The sequence below is a fragment of the Limulus polyphemus genome, unplaced genomic scaffold, assembly GCF_000517525.1.
Source record: "Limulus polyphemus unplaced genomic scaffold, Limulus_polyphemus-2.1.2 Scaffold194, whole genome shotgun sequence".
NCBI classification, from domain to species: Eukaryota; Metazoa; Arthropoda; class Merostomata; order Xiphosura; family Limulidae; genus Limulus; species Limulus polyphemus.
The window spans coordinates 228637-248154 of record NW_013665804.1 but is presented as its reverse complement, the minus strand read 5'-3'; positions in this window follow the sequence as shown (position 1 = coordinate 248154).

Below are 19518 nucleotides of genomic sequence, written 5' to 3'. Positions count from 1 at the left end.
GAAAGGCTGTAGTTAACATCTTAATCTCTTCTTGGTTTGTTATTAAACTATATAGTCATATAGTCTCTTGGTGATGAAAGGCTGTAGTTAACATCTTAATCTCTTCTTGGTTTGTTATTAAACTATATAGTCATATAGTCTCTTGGTGATGAAAGGCTGTAGTTAAGATCTTAATCTCTTCTTGGTTTGTTATTACACTATATAGTCATATAGACTTTTGGTGACAAAATATCGTTGCTAAGCTCCTTACCTGTCCTCGGTTTGTTGTTTTGTGCAGTTTTTATAATCATGTAGCTTCTCAGTGACGAAGGACTGTCCCTAATAAGTTTTTGTCATATTCTTGTTTTGTGTGGAATTTACATAATTATGTAATTTTTGGAGTGATGACGAACATTTTCTCAGTTCTTTGTCTTTCCTCGGTTTGTTATTACTCAGTGGAGTTTATACAGCCATATAATCTCTTGGTTGGTTTATTCATATATTTCCTTTATTTATACGTAATTTATAAAATAAAAAGTGACTAAAATAGTGTATATACTGGTCAGACAATTGGTCAACTAAAATGTCATTTGAGTGAACTAAAGTTTGAAGAAAAAGCAAAAATGCACTTTATCATGTGCAGCATAACATAGTATGAATGGGGCGGATACACAATACAAACTATTTACTCATATACACTTTTCACAACCAAATAATATATCTTCAAAAGTATTTGAGAGACACTCTTAGGTGATAAACAAACTACATACAAAATTACAAGTCGTACAGCCACTTAAGAAAGTCAGCAGAGCAGATACACAAAATTCACAAAACTGCAAATTTCTCAATCTCACTGAATGACTGATATTGTTGAACGCTTCTAGCTGTGTAACAAACAGACCTACCATAGTTATAAGTGCACCAAATAGAATAATAGCACAGGGACCACCTGCTATTGCTGGCATTTTTATATACCAAACATCATCAAAAAGAATAACTAATTTATCAACCCTTAGTTTATGTACATAACCACAACTCCCGCTACATCACCCAAATGACATTGCACACTAGTGTGTGCCATCACATATACAACATACTCACAATGTGAAATACCATAAGTGAAGAGAATGCACACACCACACACGCATAAACATACAATACACCATTATTTGCATATACCATAATATTATGATGCATACCCATCCTGATGATATACATACAGGATATCAACACAAATGAATGAATGATGCATAAGATCATGTTACTTTATATGAAAAATGTGCATGAACAAATCGAAAAACTATTTAAAAAATTAAAGTGTAGGAATGGGTGCATCAAAAAGTGAGGAAACAAGGCATGGTGTACTAAAACTTCCTTTGTACAAGCTCACACAAGGGGGCGTGTCCAACATCCGGTCCGTGCCTACTTTGTTTTTTATGTGTGGGTGTTCATGATATTATACAACTTATGAGTACATACAAAAGTGTCTCTATGATTGTTCTACTTTTGTATAGACAGTAACCAATCCATGATGTCGATACACAGAAACCTCTTAGGATATTTTATCTTTATATCTTAATCAATCTATATAGATAATGTACAAAATCATGTTGCCTTCTCATGCAATTGGAAAAGTTGTAAAGAGAAAAACAAAACAAATTATGGGTCCCCACACATATCTGATTCTTCTGGTGTCGTAAAACAAACTTTACAATACATATACTGCCTCCATTAATTTGATTCACAGAAACCTCTATTCATTGTATGATAAGCATAACTAAATTTAGTAAGTTTAGTCCACCTGGTTTATTGTATACAGGATAGGAAGAATAAACAAAGTAGCCATGGACTGGATGTTGGACACGCCCCTTGTGAGGTTTTACAGAGGAAGTTTTATTACACCATGTCCATTCCTACCTTGTTTCCTCACTATTTGGTGCACCCATTCCTACACTTTCAATCTTTTAAAGATATTTTTCCACTTTTTAACTTTAACCATCGTATCCTATTATGGGATGAGACCTAACTAATTTGTTCTCTGAGTAATTACACTAGATAGAATGTAAGATCACTGGAATATAATTAAAGTAGAGACTTTTCTTTCAGTAAAAAACCGAGGCCCAAGAATTTCAGTCCTCCAGTTGAACTTGGATTAACATTGTATAAACATGTATATATTCCTACGTAATTATTAACAAATATTTTGTATATATTGTTCTATAATTATGTTGAATGTTTTACCTTATGTTATGTGTGTGTACTTTTTTGTTGTTATGTTTAAATAGAACTTTGATTTAAATGTGACAAGCACCATGTGTTATAGGAACAACTTTTCTCTATATATACTGTTGTCTCATTTATTTTCATTCTGCCTGATGATGGCCCGTACAAATGTCGAAATATGTAGCAAAATATCTTTGTTTTTGCAATAATAAATAATTGTAGTTTAAAAATTGTATTACTTATATTAATTAAATGCTACAAGATATATGAATAAAACAGTTAAACTTCCTTAGCCGAGGACTTCAACGCATACCCTTAATCAGTGAATGTTACTAATTACATCAACGAGACCTAATAGGCCTAACTGTTGACATGATAAACTATACCAGTATACTGGAAGTGGGTTCAATAACTTAGTTTATCCTGACTGCTACTTTACGAGGTAACAATGAACATTATAAAGAAATAAAATGGGTTAATAATTGATCATGGGTGTCAGCTCAGCAGTGTGTAATTTATAATCTAAACTTACTAACTGTAGACTCTGCTGAAGACAACTGAAATATTGTGGAGTATGCTGAAAACCAAATTTCTTCTAAGACGAGACACAAATAGATTCGCTATTTACAATACTAAGAGTTAATATTAACGACGGTCTTCTTATTAATAAGTGTATATTTCATGAATGTAGAACAAAATTGCAATTAGAGATTAATCGACTTGATTTCTCAGTAAATTATAGATACTGTATTACTGTAAAAAGCAAATTGCTTCAGAAATTTTCAAAACTTATTATATAGAACATGAAGTTGAACTTTTTCAGAAATATTATAAAACAGACACGGAACTGTATATGTAAGTTAGAAACTGAAGTTTATAATTTAGATTTTAATGAAGATGGTAATTTCCTGTATATGATAGGGCTTAAAATTGGGTTTTTAGTTAAATGGGTTGTTTTGAACATAAAGAAAAACTACGGAAGAAAACGTTTTCCCTTATCAAAGTCACATATCACTTTGGATACTAAAAATAACAATAAAGATAATAACCACATTGATCAACCTCGAAAAGTTATGAACTTACGTGATCTTCAAATAACTGAAGGTTAGTTAAAATTATTAAGCAAACAATTAAACCTTTCTATAAACTGTTTTACAGAGAATTGGACCTCGGTTATTGAATTTAACTTAAATAAGATTTAACTCTCATCTAAGTCTAAAAATAAAATATATTTCGATTCAGACCTTGTTTTGTTCCTCTACAGTTTTATGCACTACCTAAAGTAGATAAAGAAAATATTCCTTGCTGCCCGAAAGTTTCTGGTATTAAGTTTCATTTCATTTCGTTGCCAAATTCATAGCTGATAAATTATCTTTCTTATCCTCACAATATAAACACTTCATTAAAGATTCAACACACTTTGTCAATCAAATCCAGTTTTTAAAACTATCCCATAATGATGTTATGGTTTGTTTAGGTGTTGAAGTTTTATCCACTTCGGTCCTTGTAAATGAAGTCATTAGATGTTTTGAATAAGGTTCATTCGGAATCACATATATTTTATTACATATTCACTTGAAGTAATAAATAAGTGACACACAATGTTAAAACAGATACACAATTAAAAACATTTTTTAAATTCAGACCAATATATGGCCTCTAAAATGTGTTTACCACGTCCTCATGAGGAGCGAACTTGCAAGACGTAAATGTCACATTTATTCCTTCTTAGCTAGGTTATGTGATTTGTGTGTAAGTTTACGTTTCTAATTAAACCGCAGAGGAGGTCCTGCCACAATCTTACACAGATAATCGCTATATCTTCGTCTCTATTTAGTAATTCTTTAATATTTTAAATATAATTTTATATAAAGATTCGCGGATATTATTGACTCTGATACCCTTTGGTTGAGCCAATGTTACTGTTTTTTTTTTTTTCATGATATCTTATATTGTGTTTTTGTACATATTCTGCTATGGTCTAATTTTCAGTCCTTTCAATTTTTACACATCCCTCATGTCTGCTAAACAATATTTTAAATTACATTTTGTTTGTCCAATAGAAACACTTTGACATTCACATTAAATTTTATAAAGTCCATGGATTAAAAATATTTTAAATTGTGTATCGATTTTAACGTTGTGTGTTACTTATTTATAATTTTAACATTATACACAAGTGTCCAGAAAATAATATATATTCACTTGAAATCGTTTGTTTGCAAAGCTACACGAGTGATATCTGCGCTAGCCTTCCTTAATTTAGCAGGGAAAGGCAGCTAATCATCACCACCCACTCTTCGGCTACTCTTTTACCAACGAATAGTGGGATTGACAGTCACATTATAACGCCACCACGGCTGAAAGGGCGAGCATGTTTGGTGAGACGGGAATTCGAACCCGCGACCCTCAGATTGCGAGTCGAGCGCCCAAACCACCTGGCCATGCCGGGCCTCGCTTGGAATTAGTGATATAATAAATTTGACGAAAAATTGTATTATGACCCATTTTCGAAGCATATAACAAATTTTTATACTTAAATTCAAGGATTATTTATGGAACCTCCTCTCTCCCCCTATTTCGCAATGCTCAATTAAAATAGATGAACTTTACATATAAGACGACAAACAGATAGACTCAATATTTCCAATATGTGACAGATATGTTGTATGGAGTCACAGTGAGATTAAGTTAACATAATTTTTACACCAATTAATCACTTCTCATAATAGCGTGAAAGTTAGAACTGAAAATTAACTAAAATAACAAGCTGACTTTTTTAGATGTTTTGTTAAATGAAAATTCTAATTTTTCTCTAAAAAAATGTCAATTTCTTCCGGAAGCTTTTTGCAGTCATTGGACCACCACAATGTTGGTGTGTTCCATACTCTAACTTGCTGAGCTTTTCGTATTTCGTTAAACAATGTTGACTTCCTCAATTAAATAAACTATCTTAAATATGTGGCCACAGATAGAATATACGACTCGATAATCATTGATAGAGCTGTTAACAAAGTAATGCATAAAAATAAATTTGTCTGATCGCAAGACGTTTTTCACTGTTTATACAAAAAAAAAGAAAGAAAGATAATGTTACTTGCCTTTAAAATCTCAAATCAAATAGGAAAACGTTTTCTAGGTATATGACTGCCAAGTCGCTTATAAACCTTTTAACAAAATTTACAATTCAGTTTCTTCATTGAAAGATAACAGCTTTGGACAAACGCGGAACTTATAAAACAAAGTAGGAATGGAACAGTGTCTATACTGGTCGGACAATTAAATCGTAAAGTAAAATATTGTTTGAATGGACACAGAACATGCAGTAAATAAAAGACAGAGATTGTAGTTCATCATGTGTAGCAGAACATGCTATTAAATACAACCACAGTATCTTATTATAGGATGAGACCGAATTAATTTGTTTCCTGAATGATTATACTGAATTGTGTGTAATATTTCTTTAAATAAAGATGAAGGTCCAGGAATTTCAGTCCTCCAGTTGTACTTGGACTGACATTGTATAAACACATATATATTTATATTTATTTATTAGATGTATATTTTGTATATTGTTTTATAGTTATGTTCACCATCTTACCTTGTGTATACATGTATTTATTGATGTTGTTTCATTTAAACAGAACGTTAATTTAGAATTGATATGCCCCGCATGTTATGGGAACGAGTTTTTAAAATATAGTATATATACCGTTGTCTCATTTATTTTCATTCTGCCTAATATGAACAAATGCGGTTGAAACATATAGCAAAATATCTTTATTTTATAATGATAAATAGTTGTGGATTAAATTGTGTAACACTTTTATTAACTAATAGTCTCGTGGTGATGAGGGATTGCCTTTAACTTTTCTCGCTTTAATACTTTTATGTAACTCATATAGTCATACAGTCTCTTGATGGTGAGAGATCGTCGGTAAGATCCTTAACATTCCTCGCTTTAATTCTTTTATTTAACTTATATAGTCATACAGTCTCTTGATGATGAGAGATCGTTGGTAAGATCTTTAACTTTTCTCGCTTTAATCCTTTTATGTAACTTATATAGTCATACAGTCTCTTGATGATGAGAGATCGTCGGTAAGATCTTTAACATTCCTCGCTTTAATTCTTTTATGTAACTTATATAGTCATACAGTCTCTTGATGATGAGAGATCGTCGGTAAGATCTTTAACTTTTCTCGCTTTAATCCTTTTATGTAACTTATATAGTCATACAGTCTCTTGATGATGAGAGATCGTCGGTAAGATCTTTGACGTTCCTCGGTTTATTTGTTTTGAGTAATTTATATAGTCATATAGCTTCTCGGTGATCAGACGCTATTTCAAATGTTTTATCTCATTCGTTTCGCTATTACTTTATAAGTTTATATTGTTGGGTGATGAGGACCATCTTCAGTTTCGCTATTTTTATAAGTATATAGTTAAGCGATGTGACCACCTTCAGTTTAGCCGTTGTTCTTTCTACAAGTACATAACTGGGTGATGAGGAACACTTCTCAATTCTATTTCTATTTTCGGTTTCTTATTGATCTGTGACATTTAGATAGTCACGCACCTTCTCGGTGATAAGGGGCCGTCACTAAATTTTCCGTTTATTGATCTGTAAATAACTTACGTGTGAATTTAAAAGAAGAAAGGTATGGAAATTAAATATTGGAATGTGTTTAATAATAATAAAGCCCTGTCGCATCAGACGCGAGAAGAAATATAAACAAGCACTGACATCAAAGACCATACGATACGCAGTGTATCGAGGCTCTACTTTTCAAATTGTCGTCACTTGTTCGATATACGTAGAATACAAATAAAATGAATTTCCAAGAAACTTCGGCTTAGTTAGATTTTGTTAAACTAATTGGAATATTTGACTTGTATGCTTTACCAAGCTCTAATAATATTTTTGCCCATTTGAAAATTATATTCATTGTGACGAAGTCTCGTTGTTGTTTTCCACCATTATTAAACTCTATTTTCCAGGCGATAAAAATTACAATCTAGGGAAAGAGGATTAAAACTGCTTTACCATGTAGCAGTAAAGATTGAAAATTGTTCAAATAGGTTTATAAACATTGCGTTACTACTTGGCGGTAGAGATTGAAAGTTATGGGAAGAGGATAAAAATTGTGTTACCACGTAACGGTAGAGACTAAATGTTGAGGGAAGAGAAACAGAACTCTATTACTACTTGGCGGTAGAGATTGAAAGTTATGGGAAGAGGATAAAAATTGTGTTACCACGTAACGTTAGAGAATAAATGTTGAGGGAAGAGAAACAGAACTCTATTACTACTTGGCGATAGAGATTGAAAGTTATGGGAAGAGGATAAAAATTGTGTTACCACGTAACGTTAGAGACTAAATGTTGAGGGAAGAGAAACAGAACTCTATTACTACTTGGCGGTAGAGATTGAAAATTATGGGAAGTTGATAAAAATTGTGTTACCACGTAACGGTAGAGACTAAATGTTGAGGGAAGAGAAATAGAACTGTATTACTACTTGACGGTAGAGATTGGAAGTTATGGGAAGTTTGTAAAAATTGTGTTACCACGTAACGATAGAGACTAAATGTTGAGGGAAGAGAAACAGAACTCTATTACTACTTGGCAATAGATGTTGAAAGTTAATTGCTTAAAATTTCTTACCATTTGATGATTGACATTAAAGTTGTGAAATCAGTTAAATAGCGAGGATTCTAATTAGCAAGTTGCATACTATTTTTCCAGAGCTTTTGACGGGGGAATTTATTGAAGTTTTGATCACGGAAAAGAAGTCTAGGTGACTAAACTGTTTTGTCAATTAGATGATTACCTAATAACATTCAGGTATTATATAAGACTTTTATTTCAAACGTCAAACTTTATCTCTGTTGTAGAAAGGAGGATGTAACTTTTTATTTAATTATTGAAATTACTGTTATAACATACAATAATATCTTTTCCAACTATACGAACCTTATGTAGATACTAAACTAGCAATATAAATTTCTGTAGAGGAGAGTTTCTTTTATTTCCGCCATTTCTCAAACTCTACTAAATATGAGACAATCTTCCTGTAAACACCGTGTATTAATTATCTTTTTACCATATTGTTAACAAAAAAACATTATTAGATACTCCATCTTGAAGGCGCTGAATGATATGCTACTCCATCTACCGGACATAAATGTCACTGATAAGGTCTTCCATTCGTCACACTCATGCTTGAGAGAACGTATCTGAAAAGAATATTTCGTTCAATACACCGATACATGAATAATGTGTTCTTTAACAGGATGTACTGACATTGGACTCATTTTCAATTACATTAGACACACTAATAAGTCGCTACTATAGTCTGTATTGTGAAACACTAACACGTCATTGATATGTTTTTTCATCCGAGTCATATGTTATTACATCTGACAGGCTAACACATTACTGATTAGGTATTCCATCTGAATCACACAGTTTTGACCAGAATGTTAGCATATTTTGTAACAAATAAAATCATTATTAGTAAGATGGAAAACATATACACTTAGCGCTGTCAAACTGAGAAATTTAACATCTACATATGTAAAATGTATAACGAAACAGGTTCTATGTACATCATCAACGATTTATTAGAACAGCAAACAATTTTATTAGACACCTGTAGAAAGATGTGTATTTCAGCATTTCACATATTAGAACAAAACATTACCAAAACATATATAATAACAAAATATAACATAAAAGTATTATAAATAGCGTTTGTAACCTTATATCAGTTCATATTAAACATTCAGTACTTGGTCGATTCTCATCGTACTTTAATAACCTTCACAGGGCAATGTGCATGCTGTCGATGAGGTTATTGATGTATTCCACCGTTATTTCATCCCAAGTTATCACTTGAAGGCGCTGCAACTCAGCTACAGTAGCTGTTTAGTGTCGTGGTAAGTACTTTTGGGGCTTAGTTCTGCCCAACAGTTCTCAATGGGATTACAATCTGGAGACTTTGCTGGCCATAGCAATCTTGTAACGTCCTTCTGGTCGAGATAATCCTATACAATACGTGCACTGTGTATAGTGGCGTTGCCATCCTGGAACATAAAGTTATTCCCAAACCTTGTCCAAGCATACGCCAGAAATATCGTCTCTATGTGATGCCTGTAGGAGGAACCATTGACGTTTCCCTGGCGGATATGAAGAGCAGTTTTTCCACCATGATGAATAGCTGCCCAAACACTGCACCACCTCCTGTGTCCCCTGTGGGAAAAACAGTCTTTCCTCATCTGTTCTGCAAGCAAACGACGAACACGAATTTTACCATCAGTTTCAAAAAGCAGGAAAACGGACTCACCTGAAAAGATGACATGTCGTCAGGGTCCTAACTTTAAATTGGCATGCTGTCTTGCCAAAGTAACATGGTAATGATGGTGAATTCTATCGATTTGCAGATAGCTCTTCTTGCAAAATAACCTTGTTTGATCAGTCTCCTATTCATTGTTCTTTTGAATACTCTGAAACAAATGTGTTCATGCCACTCCTGTCGTAAGGTGTTACAAGATTTCTTTCGCTCTTGACATGTTAACCTGATCGAAACACGGTCATCTTGGACAGCAGTTTTTCGGCGTCTACGAGTAGTCTTTCCTGAAAAAGGTTTCCTGTAGTTTGATGATGTTTCAGGATTCTGGATACAGTACACTGGGGTGCCCTAGTGTCCGTTTGCTTCATACCATTTCTGGAAAGTCGAACAATTTGACGCCCTATAACTTTTGGCTCGTGACGAGGCATGAATCTACATCAAGTACAGAGAAACTGTCTAAACAAACCGTTGATCTTTTTCGGAAAAGGTTATACCAAAAGCACACGCTTCTTACAAAACAGGTATGTATGCTTGTTTTGACGAACAAATTCTCAAAACCACTTATATAGACCAGAATAACAACTCGTACGTGTCTGTCTCATTATACACTACCTTTTCTGTTACTACTCGAGCACTTACTGAATAACTACTCCACGTATGTAGACAATAACATCAATATAAAACAGTATGTAAACATTCTGAAAAGACTGTATGTTGTTTCATGTAACACAAACCTGTTGATGGTAGAGTATTTGATATGATACACTAGCACATGATTGTTTTGTACTGCTACTAGCAAGTAAATTCTATTTCGTCCTGAAGTTTTTTTTTTATATAAACTCTCCTATTATTTAGAATTACTTTAATAAAACTATATAGTTATTGAAATTAGGAACGTTTCTCAGTCGAGAATATCAGCAATCACACAAAATCTATGACATCACATTAAACGTGTTTGATGTAGTTTTTTTTTTTTATTTGGTTTCTTATGAATTTCGCGCAAAGCTACACGAAGGCTATCTGCGCTAGCCGTCTCTAATTTAGCAGTGTAAGACTAGAGGGAAGGCAGCTAGTTATCACCAACCCCGCCAACTCTTGGGCTACTCTTTTACCAACGAATAGTGGGATTGACCGTCACATTATAACGCCTCGACGGTTGAAAGGGCGAGCATGTTTGGTGTGACGGGGATTCGAACCTGCGACCCGTAGAGTGCGAGTCGAGCGCCCTAACCACCTGGCCATGCCGGGCCATTTGATGTAGTACCAGAACGAACCGAAACAACGATATGACTGTTTAGCTAATTAATTTGAAGCACACACACACACACATGTCAAGTTTGCATTCGGATTCTAAATACACCGTTGTTCGGGGCATATGAGGAGACTGACAGAAACTTGTCAAAAAACATTTTTTTTTCAGTGTAAATGTTAGATTATACAACAAAGTTTATTATAGTTGAAGTTAGGATAAAAATTGTGAAAACGAGTTTTCTCCACGTTCATATATGTAATCCAATCTCTTATATCTTATTGGAGCTAGCTTTCTATCCTCTTCGGGAGTCGTCATCAGGTTTGATGATGTTCAAGACTGTTGATGACTCCTAACGTGGGTCGAAAGCCAGCTTCAATAAAACATAATAAAACTGGATTTCGTACATGAATGCTGTGAAAAACTATTTTCAGAATTTTCATTCCAATTCTATATTAATCCCATTACAATAGCTATCATGACTTTTCAAGATTGTAGTTGGACTTGACTAGCCCCTGCCCACTAAACTTAGATAGAACAGCATTTATCAAATTGGACAATTTCGACTGAAATTTATTACTTTCTTGTATACATAAAATAAAATATAGATCGAACATGTCTAGCGTGGTTAATCTAAGTATTATTTTGGGCTAATAATTTATCACATCCTGAATTTTGTGCTACATATCATGTAATTAGAACCAATCAGTTCCTAGATAGGCGCAGATATTTCGTGAGCTTAACAAATGGAGATTCGATTAAAACCAAAGTAAGGAAAGAACTTGATTTGATTTTTATGCTGAAAAGAGAGAAAGAGATAAAACAAGGAGAAGAAAGTTAACGTCTTTTAATGAATTCTACAATCGATCTGAGCGAGACTAGCGGAAACGGGTATCCACACTTACTGTTGATAAAGATGCTCTCGCCAGTTGTAGGCTCTGGTACCAAGATTAACCGTCGAGCTTGAGCTAGAAGGGCTACATCTTAGAGACCTTTAAACCCGGGATAAATGCGTAGGTGAAAAAAAAACTAACAAAAATGAAACAAAAGGACCTTATGCTCTTTGCAAATTATGCATTGAGAGTTTTTACTTCATAATTTATTAGCTCATGCATAATTCTGATTACTTTAAAATATATTAGGGTTAAAATATCGTCACATAAGTACAGAATCTTTTATATTGGAACTTGGCTACATTCATACCAAGATAATAGGTAATAATAATAATAATAATGAAATTTTCACATATTGTAAAATGAGATTTGGACAATCTGTGTATTTGGTTCACTTGGTATAAGTTAATGAATGAAGCTTGAGCATCAAATGGAATTGTATCGAAAGTTTCGGGGAGGGTTTAACTAGTGACCATATAGCGTAACCTTTGTTTCTATTCTGCGACTGTCTGATGAACTTATATGAGGACAAGTTTCATTCTTTGTACAACAACTACTTCGGAGCCACAGAGAGTTTGTTTATATACTACAACTATCTGATGAATTTCGATAGGACGATTTCTCAATCCCTTTCATCACAACATTTTCTCAAGGTCTATAAGAACGCCTTAACTGTCTGATAACCTTTTGGGATGATGACTTTTCAATTTCCATCACAACACATTCTCCAGGTTCATGAGAATATTTCAAGAGGGTGTTTATAGATCGTAACTGTCTGATGAATTTCTTTGGTTATGACATTTAATTTTTCCGGCCACGGCCTTTTTCGGGTCCTTGAGAAGGGTTGAAACTGAAATACCTATATATATTTCAACTAAATTAAAATATATTTACAAAAACACCAAAGGTTTTCCGACACCATATCACCTCTGAATTGTATAATGTTCTAAGCCATAGAAGAATATTAAACCTTTTTGTCTCTAAGTTATGACGAACAATAGCATACTCATGTATTTCTGTCCAGAACTGATTATTCACTAAGAAAAAGGCTACTAATAATTCGAAAGTATTTCTGTAAAAAAAAGTGTGACTAATTTTAAAAAAGCTGCGAATTATTTAGTAAATTTTAAAAATCATTTTTTGAACAATATAAGAACAAAATATTCCATAACCTACTCTCTAAAGCTGTGTTATAAATAATATTATTCTGAGAGCTGGGAAAACTAATAACTTACTTACGTGCACAAAATACATAATGATTGTATGAAAAAGTAAAATAGAGATATACTCGTATAAAGCTCCTATATATAAAACATATAAATCGGTTTCCAAATAAGTTGAGATACATCTTCTTGATTCCTATTTATAATTGGTTAAAAGGAAGCTGCTGTTGTATTCCTTCAGCTGTTATTTTCTAATGTGGCTGTCTCTACTATAATTCTTTTAGTAGTAATGTTGTTTTAAAGTGCTAAGCAGCTCCAATTTAAAATAATGAGTTAAATCTTAAAAGTTTCTCGAACTACAACTATGTATGTATAAAATATGTATTGTAGATCTTTATTTAATGCCTCTATAATTATGTCAAAAACTAACAACATAAGGCGAACTCTAATTCACTTGGTAGAGAAATTTATGTCCTCGCCAAATTAAGTGAAGAGTGATTAGAAAGAGTATCAAAGAAAAAATTGTTGGTGCTTCACAATTTTAATGAGAGAACTTACCTCGTGGTTTAAATGTATAGTTGTTTGGCGTTGGAAAGATTGCTTGAAAGATCAAACATAGATCTAATATGTCTAACGTGGTTGATCTAAGTCTTTCTTTGGGTTAACACTCTATCACCTCATGGATTTGTGCTACATACAGTCTTGGACAAAATGTTTGCATACTGTTTAATATTGATGTTATTGTCTACGTGCTTGGTGTAGTTATTGAGTAAATGCCTGAGTAGTAACAGAATGTATGATCGGACAAACATGTACTAGTTGTTATTCTGGTCTGTATAAGTTGTTTTGAGCAGTTGTTCGTCAAAACATACATACATACTTGTTTTGTGTAAAAGGGTGTGCTTTTGGTATAATATTTTTCGAAACAGATCAACTCTTTGTTCAGACAATTTCTCTGTACGTGGTGTAGAGTCATGCCTCATCACAAGCCAGAAGTTATAGGGCGTCAAATTGTTCGACTGTCCAGAAATAATATGTGGCAAACGGACATTGCCAGAACAGTAGGGTACTTCCAGTGTACTGTATCCAGAATCCTGAAACATCTTCGGACTACAAGAAACAAATAGATGGCCTAAGAATGGGCAGCCATCTGTCACCTGGATTATGTGAATTGTTTATCAACAAAATAGTAAGTCAGGCCATTAACAAAGCTCTACACCCTCCCACACGCTTTGAAGACAACATCGATCAACAATCATTTCTACAACAAGTAAACAGCATTCACTCTAACATCAAATTTACTCTTGAAGAAGAGAATAGAAAATAAACTTTTAAAATATATGAATATGATAATAGAAAGAAACTACAACAGTTATAACATGAAAATCTTCCACATACCTGGTAATAATAACAACTATATAAAGTGGGGTTCAGTACACAAAAAATCGGGACGTTATCATGCATTTACAACAAAGCATTTAACATTTGTAGTAGCAGTAATCTGGAGAATGAACTACAATCAATATCTGACACATTTATTAAAGAATATCACTTTCCTGAACACATTGCCATTAGTACCTTAGCCAAGTATAAAACAAACTCAATAAGAGAGAGAAAAAAAAAAAGGGAAAACAACATAAACTCCATGAAAAAACAAATGCACAAACTCAGACACGCTAATAGATGTCTTACCATATCATAGATGAGTAACCAAAAACCTCATAAACATTTGTAAACAAACCTAAAAAACACAAAATATACAGTAAAGTTCCTTTTGTTCAAAAACCGAGTACTAAAATCAAAGTTCATCATAAGGAGGTTTATTCTGACAACTTTAACGACGGAAGTATTTACAAGTATCAATGCGATCGATACGACAGCACTTAATAGGCGAAATGGGACACAACATAAGCATTAGGATCAAAGAACATAAAAATCCTCCATCACACATTCATGAACACAGTACAACGAATCAAGATTCATTTAACATTAACAACTTTCAAATATTATGCTATGAGAACTACATTATTAGAAGAAAATAAAAAAGCATTAATTATTCGTGAATTAAAACTTAATTTAAATCAAAACACAGATGTCACCCTATATGTTTTCTAAATTGGAATAAAATGCTCACACAGTCACAAAATAAAGACATTTACCTAATGATGGCCACACGATTAGTTGAAAGGTCGTAAACAACTTTAATAGAAATAAACATTCCACTAAAAAGTTGTATCTTTGGACTTTTATTTAAAGTGTATAGTGAATGTCCTCTCCTCACAACAAGAATGCCAACTTACAATTGGGACACTGGCGACATGTCATCTTTTCAGATGACTCCTATTTCCGATTTGTTAAAGCTCATGGTAGGATTCGTGTTCGTCATTTGGCTGGACAACATATGAGGGAAGACTGTCTTTCCCACAGGGATCACAGATGGGATGGTGCAGTCATTATACAAATTACATGTGTAGATGTTTAATATAACATGCATATCTCAGTCTGACAGCGCTAAAGATGTTTATATTTAATGTTAATACAATGATTTTATTTGTTACAAAATATGCAAACACTGTATCATGAGTGATTAGAAAGAGCATGATATCAAGGAGAAAATTGCGAAATGTTGATGCTTCACAATTTTAATGACAAACGTAACTCGTAGTTTACATACCAATGTTGATGCTTCACAGTTTTAATGACAGAACGTAACTCGTAGTTTACATACCAATGTTGATGCTTCACAATTTTAATGACAAACGTAACTCGTAGTTTACATACCAATGTTGATGCTTCACATTTTTAATGACAGAACGTAACTCGTAGTTTACATACCTAGCTGTTTGGGGTTGGAAAAGCTGCTTGTAAATAAAGACTGATCCTGAAACAAGAGAAGAAACTGTTTGTGTGTTGAGAGAGGACCTACAAAGAAAAAAAATCATATAACAACATAATGGTAACAAAAATGCGGAATTATGGTTACTAAAATTGTCTTTATTTATTGTAAAATAAAGTGTTTTATTTTATCTTAATATTTTTAATTTAATAAGTGTTTTATTTCTATTCATTTTGAATTGGATTCTCATCTATGGCTCTGAAGGACTCTCACTAACTAGTAATTTCCGTGTAACTTACTTCTTGGCTCCTTCACTTCTGATTAAAATGTCTCTTAACACTACAAAAGACTTAGAAAACAAACTTCAAACCCAGCAAAGACCGGAAAGGATTTCTTCTAAACGAAGTGCATGTATATTGAGATTTAATTATCTTGTAACTATATTGTTTCTGATAACAATAACAACACCAGTCAAACTATATTGTTTCTGAAAATAACAGCAAAAACTAGTCAAACTATATTGTTTCTGAAAATAACAGCAACAAAACTAGTCAAACTATATTGTTTCTGAAAATAACAGCAACAAAACTAGTCAAACTATATAGTTTCTGAAAAAATAAAAAAAAAACAACAGTCAAACTATATTGTTTCTGAAAACAACAACAACACTAGTCAAACTATACTGTTTCTGAAAACAACGACAACACTAGTCAAACTATATTGTTTATGAAAACAACAACAACAACCCTAGTCAAACTATATTGTTTCTGAAAACAACAACACCAGCCAAGTTATATTGTTTCTGAAAACAACAACAACACTAATCAAAGTATATTGTTTATGAAAACAACAAGAACAACACTAGTCAAACTATATTGTTTCTGAAAACAACAACAACAACCCTAGTCAAACTATATTGTTTCTGAAAACAACAACGCTAGTCAAATGATATTGTTTCTGAAAACAACAACAACACTAGTCAAACTATATTGTTTCTGGAAACAACAACAACGCTAGTCAAATGATATTGTTCCTGAAAACAACAACACCAGTCAAACTATATTGTTTCAGAAAACAACAACAACACTAGTCAAATTATATTGTTTCTGAAAACAACAACAACAACAACAATACCAGTCAACTTTTACCGAATGTTAAGAAACACTAGATATTTTGTTATTGCATTTTTCAGTTTATTCACTGTTTTTGGCTGTTTCTGAAATGTAAACTCCAATCAACGTACGTGCATCTGTGTCAATTGCTTTCGTTTGAATGTACACGGAAATGTAGCTAAAAACGAACCGAATAAAACAGTATTTTATTACTAAATATGGAAAGGGTTTGGCTCAGTAATTAGCATGCCCGAGGATTCGTGGTCTGATGTCATAAGAAAACGCACTCCTTACACTAGGGCTATAAGTCAAATTCTATTATTTAGAGTAGCTCAAGAGTTGGGGATGGGTGCTGTATCAGGTTAAAATGAAGGACGGCATGCGAAGATAACCCCTGTGTATCTTTCGCAAAAGTACTTAGAACAAAACAACAGGAACAGTTTTTGCTATATATTTTAAAACAAAACTTATGAACGCCAAATTAGTCAGTCTATATATAATTATTAACTGAAATCAATAAGAAATCAACAATTACACACACACTGTATGCGCGAGCGGACGGTAAAACTCGTAACTTAATCTACGACTTGAAAAAACAACAACAAAGAAACTATGAAATATAAAATAATTTTCTGTATATACGATTATATTACTGTTACAGTTTTTAAATGAAATACTGACAAAATAACTAATTCCATTCAAACTACAACCATTATATTTCGTTTTAGAAATTTCTTTTAGATTTGACAAAAAATTCTTTTGTCTTTATTGGTGACATTCTTAATTTTTGATAATAATGTTATTAATACTCTTTCAGTGTTCTCAGGTTGCTCTAATAAGAAGTTCAGCAGAAACTGTGTCAGAGAGTTCCTCTGAATTCTGAATTAACTGAATTGAGGATCGAGAAAGTCGCTAAACGATACAAAAATCACTTAATTTATTTGCAGACAAATAATTCAACTGAATGAGGTGACGAATGCACTGTACAAGGGATAGTTGCGCTTCTCTCGAAGCTAAGTGAAGAGAGAGTGACCTATCAAATGAAGTTCCGTATAAAACCGAGAGAATCAGACTAAACTAAGAAAATTATAATATACTGGGAGAACCTGAATAAATTAATAAAATTGGAATATACTGAAGGAATCAGACTAGACTGAAAGCATTAGTTTGTTTACTGAATTTCATGCAAAGATACTCGAGGGCTGTCTGCTCTAGCCGTCCGTAATTTAGAAATGATAGACTAGAAATAAATCAGTTATTTTTTTTACCAACGAAAAGTGGGATTGACCGTCACATTATGATGCCATCAAGGCTTACTATAATGAAAGAGTTGAACTAGATTGAGAGAATCAGACAAGACTGAGAGAATTGCACTGTGTTAAGATGATTATACTATACTGAGAGAGTCTGACTAGGTCGAGAGAATCAGACAAGACTGAGAGAATTGCACTGTATTAAGATGATTATACTATACTGAGAGAGTCTGACTAGGTCGAGAGAATCAGACTAGACTGAGAGAATTGCACTGTATTAAGATGATTATACTATACTGAGAGAGTCTGACTAGGTCGAGAGAATCAGACAAGACTGAGAGAATTGCACTGTGTTAAGATGATTATACTATACTGAGAGAGTCTGACTAGGTCGAGAGAATCAGACAAGACTGAGAGAATTGCACTGTGTTAAGATGATTATACTATACTGAGAGAGTCTGACTAGGTCGAGAGAATCAGACTAGACTGAAAGGAGTAGACTGAACTGATAGAATCAGATTATATACTTATTCGAGCAGATATGTCGCATGTATCACTTGGCCATCACAATAGCGAGTCTTCTGGTATTTCTAAACTCTACCCAATCAATGTCATTAGAAAATACTTTAACAGAAATCTAAGGAATTATTCAGTGTCATCTTCCGTGAGAAAGTCCAAAAATACCAAAGCTGGATAGAACATTGACGTGTGTGACCAACACAAAGATAACGTCACAGCATTTCAGAATCGGATACATGTCTTGTCCAGCAAACTCATGTAACTGCAAAAATAAAAATAAAATGAAAATTTTGGTGAGCAAAAAAAATGTCCATCTTTTTAAATTAAAAGGAAAAAACAACACCTAATACGATTGATATACCACAATATTACTGCCATCTACATATATTACGTTTCTTCGGTCGAAAAAAAACACATTATCAATTAATTAACATGCTCTTTTTTATTTCCCTAGAGAATTGTTGTTTTGCTTGTTGTATAAATTTATTGAAGCCACTTGAAAAGCTAAGTTTTAATTAAATAACTATTATTTCAAATAGCCTGGAATACAGAGTTACAATATAATATTAAAACATTTAATTTAGCGAGTAAAGAAGAATAAAAAAAACATTGTGGCGATGTCAGTGCTATAAAGATTTGTGAGATCATTCCTATTTGTCAATGACTAATCTCATTGGTTTATAAATATGTGTCCACATAATACTATTGATCAGTGTAGATCAGACAAGCAATGGTTTCTAGGGATACCTCAACGATGACTTAACCCTCACGATGAACTACTGAACCCTTAGAGACTGGTAACAAGAAATGTCTTACAAGAACAAAATACAACTACCAGGTTTTCTGTCAGTGCCCTCTAGTGAGAATAAAATCTACTGATAGCTATTTCAGTTGCGTTAATATGAGAAATCGTAATGTATTCAAATCCTAAGTTTTT